This window comes from Gasterosteus aculeatus, chromosome Y (assembly GCF_964276395.1).
Source record: "Gasterosteus aculeatus chromosome Y, fGasAcu3.hap1.1, whole genome shotgun sequence".
In the NCBI taxonomy this organism is placed as follows: Eukaryota; Metazoa; Chordata; class Actinopteri; order Perciformes; family Gasterosteidae; genus Gasterosteus; species Gasterosteus aculeatus.
In genome coordinates, this window is record NC_135709.1 from 11,220,130 (window position 1) to 11,234,117 (window position 13,988).

The 13,988-nt window shown below is 41.1% G+C and overlaps 1 long non-coding RNA gene and 1 pseudogene across 2 annotated transcripts; both read right to left on the minus strand.

The window, feature by feature from the left end:
* Nucleotides 1-919: 919 nt before the first annotated feature.
* Nucleotides 920-4,419, minus strand: LOC120812174 (dynein axonemal assembly factor 4-like; annotated as a pseudogene). The gene is made up of 8 exons (XR_013455275.1): nucleotides 4,353-4,419; nucleotides 3,694-3,824; nucleotides 3,376-3,592; nucleotides 3,162-3,303; nucleotides 2,542-2,651; nucleotides 2,309-2,462; nucleotides 1,949-2,054; nucleotides 920-1,172 (listed from the first exon to the last, which is right to left on the minus strand). The product of XR_013455275.1 is annotated as a dynein axonemal assembly factor 4-like (transcript).
* A 4,362-nt stretch (nucleotides 4,420-8,781) lies between these two features.
* LOC144391058 (uncharacterized) lies at nucleotides 8,782-9,590 on the minus strand. Its single transcript, XR_013454923.1, has 2 exons — nucleotides 9,488-9,590; nucleotides 8,782-8,903 (listed from the first exon to the last, which is right to left on the minus strand). It is a non-coding gene; the product is annotated as an uncharacterized LOC144391058 (long non-coding RNA).
* Between the last annotated feature and the right edge of the window lie 4,398 nt (nucleotides 9,591-13,988).

The following is a 13,988-nucleotide window of genomic DNA, read 5'->3' on the forward strand; positions in this document are numbered from 1 at the left end:
GTGAGTCTATAGTTTTTAAATGCATACTCTGCCAAAAAGAGGATAAAATCCTGATTAAGGGAGTTTCCAAAGATGTGGAGAAGGTATCCCCTAATAGACATCATCACAGGAGGATTTCCACAGCTTGATCCTGTGTTTCACACCCAACAACTTTGTTTTCACTTTGATGGAATGTTGTAATTGATTCTTTAACCTCTTATAACAATGTAACTGGTGTTGTTACAGCTGGGTCAGTGGTTAGATTTTTCACCAATCTGTTTTTGTAGATTGTACCTTTTCATTTATTATGAAATAAATATATTAATGAAATTGAAAGACTGTGAGCCAGCACCATCTGCAGAAAAAACTCAACAAAAAAAAAGTCTAAAGTAAGTAAAAAAAGTAAAAGCATGGTGAATGCATTGGAGCCCCAGTGAAAACAGACACAATAATTTTTACTTTTTATAACATAATAAGTGAACATAAAATGTGGATTGCCTTTTAAATATAAATAAGGATCAATACACACAGACTGTTGGAAATTCTATTTCAAAAGTGATCCAGTGGTCTCAGTAATCAACGAGGCAATCAACAGACAAGCTTATACTTTTCCCTTGAAATGCTGTAGAGATGCCTACTAATAATACAAATATAACTGTTTTAAATGATTGTTTTATTTGTAGATTATAATTGTTTTAGTGTGTGTTATACTATAAAGGTCTAATTCTCTTTCTCTCACTGCAATGCGAACTGCCTCTGTCGCCTTCACTGCCAACCGTTCTGAAGAAGTATCCTCTTGGTTTAGAGCATTGTATAGTTTTGTCAATTCAAGTGTGTTCTGCTCACACTGATGGAGTCTTTCCTATGCGCTCTCATCATATTGTATTCATCAGTGTGTGACATAGGTATGTAGTCTGTAGCACAATGAATACAACAGGGATTCAACAGTTTTAAACTATGGTTTAAGGGTTGCAGACATTGTTTTTTTCTTTCATTAAATAGAGCTTTGGGTAACACACAAATAACAGCAACAATATACATCCATATTCCATATTCACAGCAGCTTGTGTTTCACTGTGACTAGTGGCTCGCTGCAGTGCCTTGAATAATTTCTCTGATTCTCTGCGTGTCTGCTTGCAACGCTTCAGGGTTGTCAGGGTCAATCTTTACAGCAGCTTGGTAGTCTTGTAGGCCTGAGAAAACATGTCACAGGTATATCAGCTGAGACCACTGAGCAGCAATTCACTTATTTTGAAAAGACAGGCTACAATGATATATTCACTATACAAAATGTCATTAAAACCAAGACATCAGATTCAATGATGTATAGTCACTGTCGGGATCTCCGATCCCCCCGAGTTGGTTGATGAGAAGAATCGCAGCACGTTGATCAATTAAAGTCAAAAAGTTAACATTTATTTAGAAGAGAAAAAGATTACATGAGCAATCCTCCGCAGATATCTGGCTCTAACTATTGCCTATAGGCAGGAGGTCAAACACACCAGCACGTATCTCAGCGCTCGGTGTAATGGCCTCCCCGAGCAGTAACAACGCTGAGTTTTTATACACATGTGAAGGACATTCTCTGTGCCCGCTACGAGAAGCTGCAAAGCAGGTTGAGATAAGAACCCAGGTGAAGCTGAGGGTAGCACACACACACAAGATCCTCCTCAGTGGCCGGTGCAAATCCTAATTAATTGACATAAAGTAAAAACGTGGATCCGGAACGAAAGTTCCGAATAAGATATGAACCAAGGCCATGAACAGAAGTCCTTTGTTTTGAAGCTTCAATGAGATCGAGTTAACCGCCCTCCCTTCTCAGGACATTTTGTATCATTCTGCTCTTTGCACATCAGGGTCAAATACAGGACACTTGAGACACGGCCTTAGCACAAAACAATGTTATAATATATTTTACTAGTACATGCATCTCACATCACGTAAAAACAGTAACTGCTGCTTATCAAACCTTCTGCGTAGAGCTGTAGCTGGCAGAAGGCAGATCCTCGGCGGACATGAGCTCTGGTTCTGGCTGCTGCATTGGCGCAAACTGGTGGAATTAACAGATCAAGTGCCTGCAGAGAAAAGTGTTCAGAAGTGTATTCCTACTTAACATAATAGCTTAATCTAGCTTTGCTATATCATGCAAGTAGAAACTAAAAATAGTGAATATTAAAGATGTGTCCAATGTGAAGAGTATCAACGGTGCTGCAGTGGTAGAATTCATTCAACAGTTTCCAGACACCAACATGGGCAGTGCAGCTTTGACTCAATGCAGTGCAATGCAGCAATAAAAATAAACACATGTAAACACAGGGAATGTACAGACCTGAGAGGAGTCCGCATTGGCCTTGTGAAGGTTTTTTAACTTCAGATGGCGGGCAGACCTGTTTGAATATAGAGCTGGGATCTTTCTGTTTAGCCTGATAGCCAGGCTGTACGCGTTCAATGCCCCCAGGTTGTCCCCAGTCATAAAACATTTGCTGAAAGAAAAGAACAATTTAGAGATCCCGTGGATCACAAAAAACATGTGACAAAGATTTGAGAGCAGACTTCACTCACTCCCCTTTGTCCTTTAACCAATCAGGATTCCTCTCCTCCTTCTTCAGGTCCTCCAGCTCTTCTACATCTGCATTCCCGGTACGCCAGGCTTCAGCTTGTTGTTGGAGCCACTGTTGATTCAATTATAGTTCAACTCAGAAAACAGAATGGACGGACGGACACCGACACATTTTCTGCCACGTGTTCTCTCGCTCTGCTCGTGGGAATGTGCTCAGCTTTGTGTGTATGTGTACGTGGACGCTTGTGCCTGTGTGCATGCATATACAAGTGCCTATGTGATCTGGCGCTATATAGAACATGAAATAAGACAAAATGAACCTTCTAAGGAAGGTGGGAGGTTTCTAATGATAGGCAAAACCCTGATTGAAGTGAATAAGTGCACCATGCATGCAAAGAGACAAAAAAAGAGGAGGGAAGAATAAATCATGCCATCATTTTGTCGTTGGAAATCAAAGTGGCTCGTCCACTAAAGAGAAGATCGACAGCTCCATCCCATGCTCCTCCAGTGTGTTCTTTGGTAATCAGTGTGTGACTTTGGGTACTGCACTGGAGAGGATTCTCTTCATTAAACTTACTGCTGTTTAACTACACTGACAGAAAAGGAAGTCAGAAATGCTCACCTCTTCCTCCTCTATCACTCTTCCCTCAGGGCTGTTAGAAAAAGCCGCGGGGTGAATGTGACTTGGATGTTTCCAACGAGTCTCAGAGCAGGCAGGTCCTTTTGTTTGCTCTTGCTCTCTGCTTCACTGTCACTTTTCAGATCTAAATGCAGGAATGTGCTAATTTAAAGAGAAAAAAACTAGTGTCTACTTGATCGCACAGGAAGTGACTTACCCCGTTTGCAACTTGCTCCATGAGAACAGGCATTGTCCTGCTTCTCTGTCATGCTTTGCAGTCCGTCTCGACTCTGTCCCTGACTGTGATCTTTGAGTTGGTCTTCTTGCTCTGCTCTTTGTTTTTGTCTCAGTTTCCATGCTGTCAACTCTGCTGTGCTTTTCTCTTGCTCTTTCTCCTTGATTTTCTGGATACCGTCTTTTTTCTCCTTTTCAAGCTGAGATCAAGTAAAATACACTGAATTTCCTTCCACATTTCCCAGCAGATTTCATCTTGGTGTGATGTGTAAGTAGATGAAGCTGTCACTGAGTATGTTACCCTCATCATTCTCTCCAGTGCATATTTCTTCTCTGCATGCTGTTTCTTTGCTTTTGATATGAACTGTGCAGAGAGCTTCTCCTGGTACTTCAATAGAGACCTTTCTCTGACCTCCGTCTTTTCTTTATCATCTGAAACATATTAAGTAGTTATTGTGAAATACTTTGCATTGGAGACTTTTACTCAAGCGAACATTTCTCCTTCAGTCCGTCTTTCTGCTTACGTCTGTCTGTCGGTCTTGCTTATAGCTGTCTGTCTGTCTACACAGCCCTGTCTGTTATGCCTATTGCTGTCTGTCTGCTTATGGTTCTCTGTCTTTCTGCTTATGGCTGTCTCTCTGTCTACATGGCCCTGTCGGTCTTGCTTATGGTTGTGTTTTCGGGCTGAGGTTCTCTTTTGAAAATATCGCTCCCTCGGTGTGTGGGTGTCTGTATTTGCATAACCATTTCATGAGCAAAGGTTGCTATTTTGGATTACCTGAGTGATTACAGCCGAATAACTCAATCAGAAATCATATTATCTAGGCCCAACAGTATCCGTCTCATTGAAAGTTCCCTATGGTCCTGTCATAAAGTCCATTTTATGAGAAGTGCTAATCACAAACCACAACATTTGTCCGGTCCTGGTCCCTTAAAATTAGAAGAATCATCAAATCTTACGATTGTTGATCTGACCGTGGCGTATGGAGCACAGAGGGTGCGCCGTGTCGAACCCTGGCTGCTCCATGTCCCCCTATCTGCTCCCTGGGCACCCTTGCAATAAAATTTGCTGTGGCTAAAAGCGTCAGCTAAATGAGATGACCTGGAAAAAGTCTTTGAGGCTTTTGTCTTGTCAAGACTTGAGCCCTGTAACTCCTCCTCTCAAGTTTATTCTCTCACCTGCAGCTAGTTTTTCACTGATCACTTTTAAATTACATATGGATTAAGCCTCAAAGTATATGTAATGAATGTTAACCGCTTATGGGCAAGCTCAGAGCCTTGATCCTCAGGGGAAAACAAAAGGGGGGCGTGCTTTGGAACGAGCTGGCTGAGGAGATAAGCCTCCGACAAGCTCTTTTTAAATCACTTTTTTTTTTAAACATTCAACAGAATGACTCATTCGGCTGGTTGAAATGTGACCTTAGTATTTTAGACTATTTTTCTCCACATGGCCACAATCGTGAACTTTGTACACCGCTGCTCCAATTACTTTATATTGGCGTGACACAATATTTGTATGGTCATGAGCAGAAAATGCAAAAAATACAATTAAATCATTTGTATTCCTATTCGTCCTACTGGTGATGTATTAAAATGTGAATATTGTTATAAATATTGTAATATTTTTCTAACATACGTAATTGGTCCTTCGTGCCGGATCTTAAGAACTCTTTTTCCTCTCAAGGTTTGGACCTGAAACTGTGCACAGGGAGTCTAGGACTCTTTTCAAAGTCCTCCACCCTAGTCCGTTACAGGATTAGTTTGGTTTTGTCAAGGATCCCCTCAAGGATCCGCTTGAGTTGAAATGGAGTGACGACATTCCGTTTTACTAGCGAAACCGGGCCGGTGTTTTTCTTCACTACCGGGTAAGAAGGCTTTCGAACAGTCTCTAGTCAGGAAGTTGATAGTTTTAAAATATCAGCTTCTGACGGGTCAAATCGAGCACAGATGCAAAGGAAATCTAGGGAAAGAAAAGAAGGTTTAACTAAGGCAAAGCCATGGTAAAAGTGACTAACAAGATAATTGATAATGTGAAATAATCCTCCTGATTGATTTTTGACATACTGGCGACAAAGCCTCCTGGGCCTGTTTTTCCTCCAACTCACTCTCCAGCCGTCACATCCTCCTCCACCTCCTCAATCCCCATCACAAAAAGACGGGATGGTGTTCGGGTGGAGGACAAAGAGGAGAGAACAAGCGGAGATGGTGGATCCTTTTTCAACTAACAACAGGTGATATACAAACAAACACAAACACACAGCCATAGTCTCCTAGGGAACAGGAGTCAAATATGGGTGTGATGTCAGAACTGTGTTCCCCTTTGTGTACACCGGGTGGGGGGGGTCCACTAAGCACTAATTAGCTTGAGTATTTAGGTTGTGGACTTGCGGTGTTCGTCAGGTGTTTGACATCGGAAGGGTTTTTGACCGTAAACTGTACCAGTGGACTGAATCTAATGTTTCCCACACAACGATGGGAAACCAACCGCAACATGCAGAGAGGTTGCATCAACCAGGTTGCTGTACGAGGGTGGGGGCCAACCAGGCAGTTAATCCTCCTTTCTTGGAGTAACTCAAGCAAATTCAAGAACACACACAGTGTTGCATTCAACACTGTGTGTGTTCTTGAATTTGCTTGTGTGAAATGAATTCTGAGTGCAAATATTTATCTGGGATATAATTGGATTATGTACTTAATGTACTTGATTATGTTAATTAAATACAAGGGAATTTGTTTTGGCCTTTAATTTAGAAGAATAAGCTCATAATTCCTGCAATGTACAAATGTACAACAAAACAGAAGCACAATTCTTAAATAGGAAAGATAAATAGGGAAAAAAACTAAGTATGTCTAGAATTGATAGAAAATAGAAGACTGAACCTTGTTGTTTTTGTTTTTATCATTCAAGGATATGTTTGAGTGGATCCTGGACTCGACTTCGCTTCGCCGCCACACCAAGGATGAAGAAGAACCAACCAACAACTACAGCCCCAATGAACATTACAAAATGCTTGGATGATCTAAACGAGAGACGACAGGAGTCTGACAAGCAAAGAAACCAGGACTCATTTGGCGAGTCTGAAGATCCACAGGATTAAAGAGAACTTTTACTCCTTTGGACGTTGTCATGGAATTGAAATGTCAAGGAAGCAGACCTTTTGGAGAACAAACAAAAGCAGTTTTGTCATCACAAATGATTCCAAGCTGACAAAGTAAGAACCCTTACAAAAGCAGCAGAGAAGCTGTACCAGGGACGAAGAAAGAAGAAACATTGTTGGGAAAAGACTTTTGAAACACCCCAGTTGAGAATGTTGTGTGTGATCACTAAGGCAACGTGGACATTGAAGAATGTCACTGCCTTAGAAAACTAAACGGAGCTAAACATACCAGGCAGTCCCTGGTAAAGATAATATTGATATGCGAACAGTTCAGTCTCAAACACATGTCAAAAGAGTCTAAAGAACCAACAAACAAATAAGCAAGCAGTTTTTTAAACTGTAACATCCAAATGTCTTTTTGATGAAACTATTTTATTGGATTTCTGTTCATTATATATTTCTGATAACATCGGAAATAAATGTAAGAATCCAATTTTTGCATGGATTTTGTTTAAATGTGTATTACACTATTTTTGCATGAAAAAATATTTTGGTGAATTCATTGAAAATTATTTGAGCCCACAATGATTGTACTGAAATGAGTCCAACCCGCAGTAATTTGGTGTCCAACAGACATCAAATACATATAACGGAGTTAGAAATACACTGTCATTTTCAATGTATTGTATCTTATTTTTGGTTATTATTCAACAATCTTGTTGAGTGTGTGTGTGTGTGAATTTTATTTTGATAAGTTAAATTTGCGGAAATTGCGATTCATCTCACCTGCGCCTCCTAGGCTTCCATAGTCCCGTTTTTCCTTCACAGAAGTGTTACTCTGTTGAAGACCCTGTGTGATGTGTGGAGACCAGAAGGCAATGTCTGTGTTTTATTGTCTTCTGCAGGAGCAAATAAATGCTGAAAAGATCAGTACCCGAGTCGACTACTTCCATGCCCTAAACACATCTGTTACATACACATATTTAATATTAGTATTTTATGTCAAGAGGATTAAAAATTCTTAACAGTAGCCCGGCGCTGTTCGGCGTCTCGAAGTGGGAGGGTAATAAAGTGAGGAGGAGAAAGGGAAGAGAGGAAAGTAGACTTGAATATGAGCCTGGAGGGTTGCTGTGAGAACTGGAAAAACCCAAGCAACAGCAACCCTAGCCTCACCATCAAGTCCACCCCCTCTCTTTCCTTTCCTCTCTGCCTCTTGACATAAAATATGTCTATACAAGATGACACAATTTTACTCTTACAACAATAATGATACAACGGAAAGTAATAACTAGAAAAAGACACTGGTGTAAGTGGATACAACCGACATTACCCAGTGAGCATTTTTTGGTTGAAAAGACGTTTAAAAGACGTATATGGCCCGACGTTAAAAAGACGTTGCAAAATGGTTTAACAGTGAAAGTTGTTTCAACGTCTATTCGTAGACGTTGAAAAGACGTCTATGTTTAGACCACATTTCAACGTGATTTTTTAATACGGTAACATTTCGTCCTCTCTTGTGTGCTATATCATAATTTTAGAGGTTTAAAAAGAAACTACGTCCACATTTGTAAGTTTACCACCGATATTATAAATCACGTTGAAAACGGGTCTATACGTGAACGTCTTTTCAACGTCTACGAATAGACGTTGAAACAACTTTCACTTTTGAACCAATTTGCAACCTCTTTTCAACGTCCGGCCATAGACGTCTTTTAAACGTTGTTTCATCGGATAAATTGCTCGCTGGAAACTTACATACTTAGTCACAGTTGTCATGTTAACATCCCTTAACAAGGACAAACACATTATTTTATTGATTTGTATTTATTATAAATATAACACTATACATATAACAACACTTTTGCTAATTAAAAACAATACAGAAATAAAATATATTTTTCAGGAAAATAAATTATGGAATTAAAAGTGCAGAAACAACATTTCTGTGTTCAACAATTCTGTGTTTGTAGACCATTTTTCTGAATCATTGGAACTTCATTATAGATTTTGTAACAAGATGTGGCTCACTTGAGTTGGGATAGTATACCTGAAATCAGCTGCATGTCCCTCGTCCTCACTTGAGGATTCTTTGTGTAAAGGGAGTGCACGGAGCAGATTCCTCTGGTCAACGTGTTTATTCAATTCAAATCCTTTTATTTTGTTCAGCTTTGCAATCTGTAAACATGCAACACCCTATCCCCTAAACCCCAAAATGTAAAAAACCTTCAACCTGAGGAGAAAACAGCAGGGAAGAAGGTGTGAACAACTTAAAAGATGTACAGTACATCCGATTCCTACAACAGAAATGATTCTAATATTGTGGATTACTAAGCCAGGGGTAAGGCAGGACCAGTGCAGGGACAACCATCATCAGACGTAACCTCCATCAGATGCAACCACCACCCGCAGAAACCTGTGAGGAGGGAAAGCACAAAGGCAAAGTTGGTAATTTGGGTTTATGATGATAGTAATAAACTAGTAATAATAACAGCAGCAGGTGTGTTAGAACACTCATTTATAGATGGTTTACTTATTACATTATAAACAAGCTAACAATTCATCTGCAACTTATGGTATTTCTGGTGTAACATTTGCAGGTATATTACACAGTATCATGCTTTAAGCAGCAGTAACTTACAATGTTTCGGCCTCTTGTTTACAGAGCACAACTTGTTGAATTCAGCCCTTCACCCTTGCAATCTGTATTTAGCCCCCATTGCTTTAAAAACGTATCTTCAGTGTGAAATGCAATAACATTTATGGGTACAGCAACAACCTAACGCATTAGTAACACCAAACACACGAAAAATATTCTGGGATGTTTACTTTTGGTCCAGGTCATCATGCTCCAAGCTAGCATGCTAACTAGCAAACTACCTGCGCTAACGCTAACTAGCTTAACAAAAAGGGCCGTCTTTCCCGTATCGGGTGGGCAGCACAAGTAAAACACCCGGTTATAGTTCCAGGTGTGCTTCATTCAAACACTCCCGTACTTACAGAGCAGTGGAGCCGGTAGTCGTGGTTCTATCAGCACGTTCATGTCGCTCTGCTGCCGTAACTTCGCCTCGTGCTGCGTCCGCTCGGAGCTCTGCAGGCGTCTAAGAACTCGCGCATGCGCGTTACAGATGTGAGCGGAGTTACGTGTTTACAAGTAATGTTTGAACCTGCCCGCATTATTATGCCTTAAACGCATCTTATTATCAGCACGCAGTCCGTAGTTTCATAATTATGACGTTTTAAGTGAAATATTAAATACGTTGAAATTACGTCTTCGCGTAGACCAAATTTCGCCGACCAGTTCATTAATTATTATGAAAATCTTAACGTTAATATCGTCTATCTTTCAACCTTACGTTACATCATGACACATTTGTCAACAAATTGACGTTTTCTGGCACGTTGATGTTTCATCCCATTTTTAGCCGGTTGAAAAGACGTTGAAATGAGGTCTTAGACGTTCAGACCTCATTTCAACCCGATTTCAACCATATTTCAACGTTGAAATTACGTCTTGTGCTCACTGGGTTGTTTCACCGTCTATTCATAGACGTTGAAAAGACGTTTACGTTTAGACTATGGCCCGACGTTGAAAACACGTTGCAAAATGGTTTAAAAGTGAAAGTCTTTTCAACGTCTATTCGTAGACGTTTAAAGACGTTCGCGTATAGACCTGTTTTCAACGTGATTTATAATATCGGTGGTAAACTTACAAATGTGGACGTAGTTTCTTTTTAAACCTCTAAAATAATGATATAGCACGCAAGAGAGGACGAAATATTACCGTATTAAAAAATCACGTTGAAATGTGGTCTAAACATAGACGTCTTTTCAACGTCTACGAATAGACGTTGAAACAACTTTCACTTTTAAACCATTTTGCAACGTCTTTTTAACGTCGGGCCATAGACGTCTTTTAAACGTCTTTTCAACCAAAAAATGCTCACTGGGAAATATTAAATACGTTGAAATCACGTCTTCGCGTAGACCAAAGTTCATTAGTTATTATGAAAATCTTAACGTTAATATCGTCTATCTTTCAACCTTACGTTACAACATGACACATTTATCAACAAATTGACGTTTTCTGGCGCGTTGATGTTTCATCCCATTTTAAGCCGGTTGAAAAGACGTGGAAATGAGGTCTTAGACGTTCAGACCTCATTTCAACCATATTTCAACGTTGAAATTACGTCTTGTGCTCACTGGGCAGTGGCACGCTGACGCTGCTGCTCGCTCTCTCAGACAGAGAATGGCGGAACGGAAGAGAAGTCATGTGGTGGAGCTACCAGTGATGTGCTCATTGAAGTACGTCGGTACTCAGAAGAAAAGGTGATTCCCAGAGACAGGGATGCACTGGTTTGGTGGAAAGAACGTGCTCAAACCTTCCCAGCCCTGAGCAAACTAGCAGTGAGATATCTGGGAATTACTGCCACTTCTGTACCAGCAGAGATAGTCTTTTCAAAGGCAGGTGAGGTTCTAAGCAAAAAACGGAACAGACTTAAGGGGAAGACAGTAAACATGCTGTTTTTCCTTAACAAAAACTTGTGAATGATGGAAAGTGTCAATGTTGGATGCTTTTGTTGAAGTGTTTTCCTGTTAGCATGTTCATGTAATGTAAATTAAGATGCAAACTTTTATTTTTATAGTGGTTCTCATTTTTGTTTATTATTCTGATAATTATTCTAATAGTTTTATTATTTTACTTATGATCCTTTTTTAGTGATGGAAACACCTTTTTCAAACACTCTTGTTTTTCCGTTGTTGTAATAGCTCGGCTATATTGTGAATGAGGCCGCTACCTTTTTAGTTTAAAGTTTAAAATAAATAACTAAATAAGTGACTATGATGTATTGTATTCTTAAGCTATGTATTTAAAATACACTACTTTTTTTAGATCTACCATGCACAAAGTATCGGTATTGGATCGGTATCACCGATACCAGCCTGAATTTTACTCAGTATCGGATCGGAAAGGAAATCTGTGGTATCGAACATCACTACTCGCCACTACAGTCCTCGATGTGCCCGCAGCTCACCTGCCCTCTCTCCCACCCTCTCCCCCGCCACTGACCGACAGTGTGGGTTGTATTATCCTGCCACACATGAGTCCACGTCGTCAACGAGCAGCAACGTGTCCGGGACGGTAATGTCTATTTTGGGAACAGTTCAATACACGTGGAGGACCGTGGCTCGACCATTTTGAACTGAATGTGAAAACAGTGAACTTTAACTGTGGAATATGTTTATCGTATGCAATGACATTTTGGTGATGGGTTTTTGAACAATTTAATTGTATGTATTTTTGACATGTGTTTGAGACTGAACTGTTCGCATATCAATATTATCTTTACCAGGGACTGCCTGGTATGTTTAGCTCCGTTTAGTTTTCTAAGGCAGTGACATTCTTCAATGTCCACGTTGCCTTAGTGATCACACACAACATTCTCAACTGGGGTGTTTCAAAAGTCTTTTCCCAACAATGTTTCTTCTTTCTTCGTCCCTGGTACAGCTTCTCTGCTGCTTTTTTTTTAATTTAGGAGTGTTAAGCTTGACCTGGAGTTTATTGCATTTAAGCATATATGTTGTTAGTGTCGTTACCCACAGTAGGTTAAGTGTATGTCGGCACGGGGCATTGGTATTTTGTGTTCTGGTTAATGTGCCCCTCTCAGTAGAAGAAACTCACCGGTGAGTAGGACAGGTGTCTCTGTTTAGAGTATGGTCAGGAGCAGTGAGAAATGTTTGTGGGAAATAATTGTTCTAAATTCAAATTAAATCACATATTAAATGTAACTTTTTCCTGGTTGGTTCCACCTGTTACATATAACATTATTGACAATAAAGTACAGCCTCTCGTACCATATTGCTTAAGTTAATTAACTTTAGCTGAGCAAAGTTACAACAGCCTAACGTCTATCCGCTAACCTTACCTTCAGGTATTCATCCGTAGACAGGATGTCCACGTCACTAACTTTCGTTCCTTTTAAATGGATGGTTGTGTAAGAGCTATTTTGTTAGAGAGACAGCGAGATCCTCCTTGTGGCACTGGCACGCAGTGGCACTCAGTGGCTCTCAGTGGCACAACTCGTGGCACTCAGTGGCTCTGAGTGGCACAACTCGCGTCAAGTAAGGGGCGGGCGTCGCAACGCCACGCCGAGTGGGCGGAGCCAGGCTTTCCCGGAAACGGCCGTTGTTTGTGCGACAGGTTAGCTGCCGTAAATATCTTTTTTGTAGTTCTTTTTATTTTATTTCATGTTTTTTTTGTATTTATTTTATTTTATTTGATACACAACATATTCCCCACCTCTATCTCAAGTCCGACGTATTCCGCTGGGGGGGGGGGGGGTTGGGGAGGGGGGCGCAGACGGGGGTGTTCCATGGGGGGGATCGGCGGTGTTCCGCGGGTGGAGGATCGGGACGGAACGGCGGTGTTCCACGGGGGGGATCGGGGGTGTTCCGCGAGGGGATCGGCGGTGTTCCGCGGGGGGGAATTGGCGGTGTTCCGCGGGGGGATCGGCGGTGTTGCCAATTGAACAGGAGATTTATTAAATGCGTGCAAGGCATTGAGCAGCATTGAAACACATACAAGTCATTCGTCAAGGCTACTCAAAGCTTTCCCTCTACAGCTTTGAGCTTTTTCCCTTTACAGCATGTCCAAAGTTTGGCTCGCGGGCCGTGATTGGGTGGTCAGATTTCATATGGCCGGCAGCTTCGGCCTTAAAATGTGTCATGGCTCGCTAGCTCAGTCGGAATAAATCAATGATGATACTTAACTTAGAGATGTAACTTCAAGTGCAAACTTTTTCAAAAACACGCCAAACAGAGGCCTGCAACGCACACTCTTTGAAAGAGGTCTTTGACAGTTTCTCACAGGACAACATCGCTGCGCAAATAAAGAGTTATGAAACAGCTATCCCATCTCTTTCTGGGGAATTTAACGACATATTTTTTATTTGCCTTCTCCCTTCTGCGTGGACCTCCACAGCTGCAGCTGGAGCTTATTGAGCTGCAGTGTGACCATTAGTGCCGTGGAAAAAACAGCAATGTGCTCTTTTTAACCTTTAACGGCAGCTAGACCTTACCCTCTTGAAGTGTAAGCTTCTTCTCAACAGTTCAGTCATGTTAATAAAATTCGGGGATGCCGTGAAGCCCTGTAGTGGAGACAACATTTTACCCCCTCTCCAGGGGAGATCCAACTCACATCCCTAAGTGGGAGATAACACAAATAACAAATCATATCAATAGAAAACCCATAGCAGGTATCATTCAGAATACATTGTTAATGACTTCAGTCCAGCCCGAACATATCATTACAAGACTATTTACAGCTAGCTTCAGCTTGTCGTGGGCCTGTCGTGGGCCTGTTTGTGGGCCGACCACAGCAGGTGCAGAGCGGCAGACTTTGGCAAAGTAGTTGTCTTTCCTGGAGCACTGGCATACTTTTCCCCTGGCTGGGCATGTTGGGGCTCTGCTCATGTGTGAAGAGGAGCCACAGTTGCCA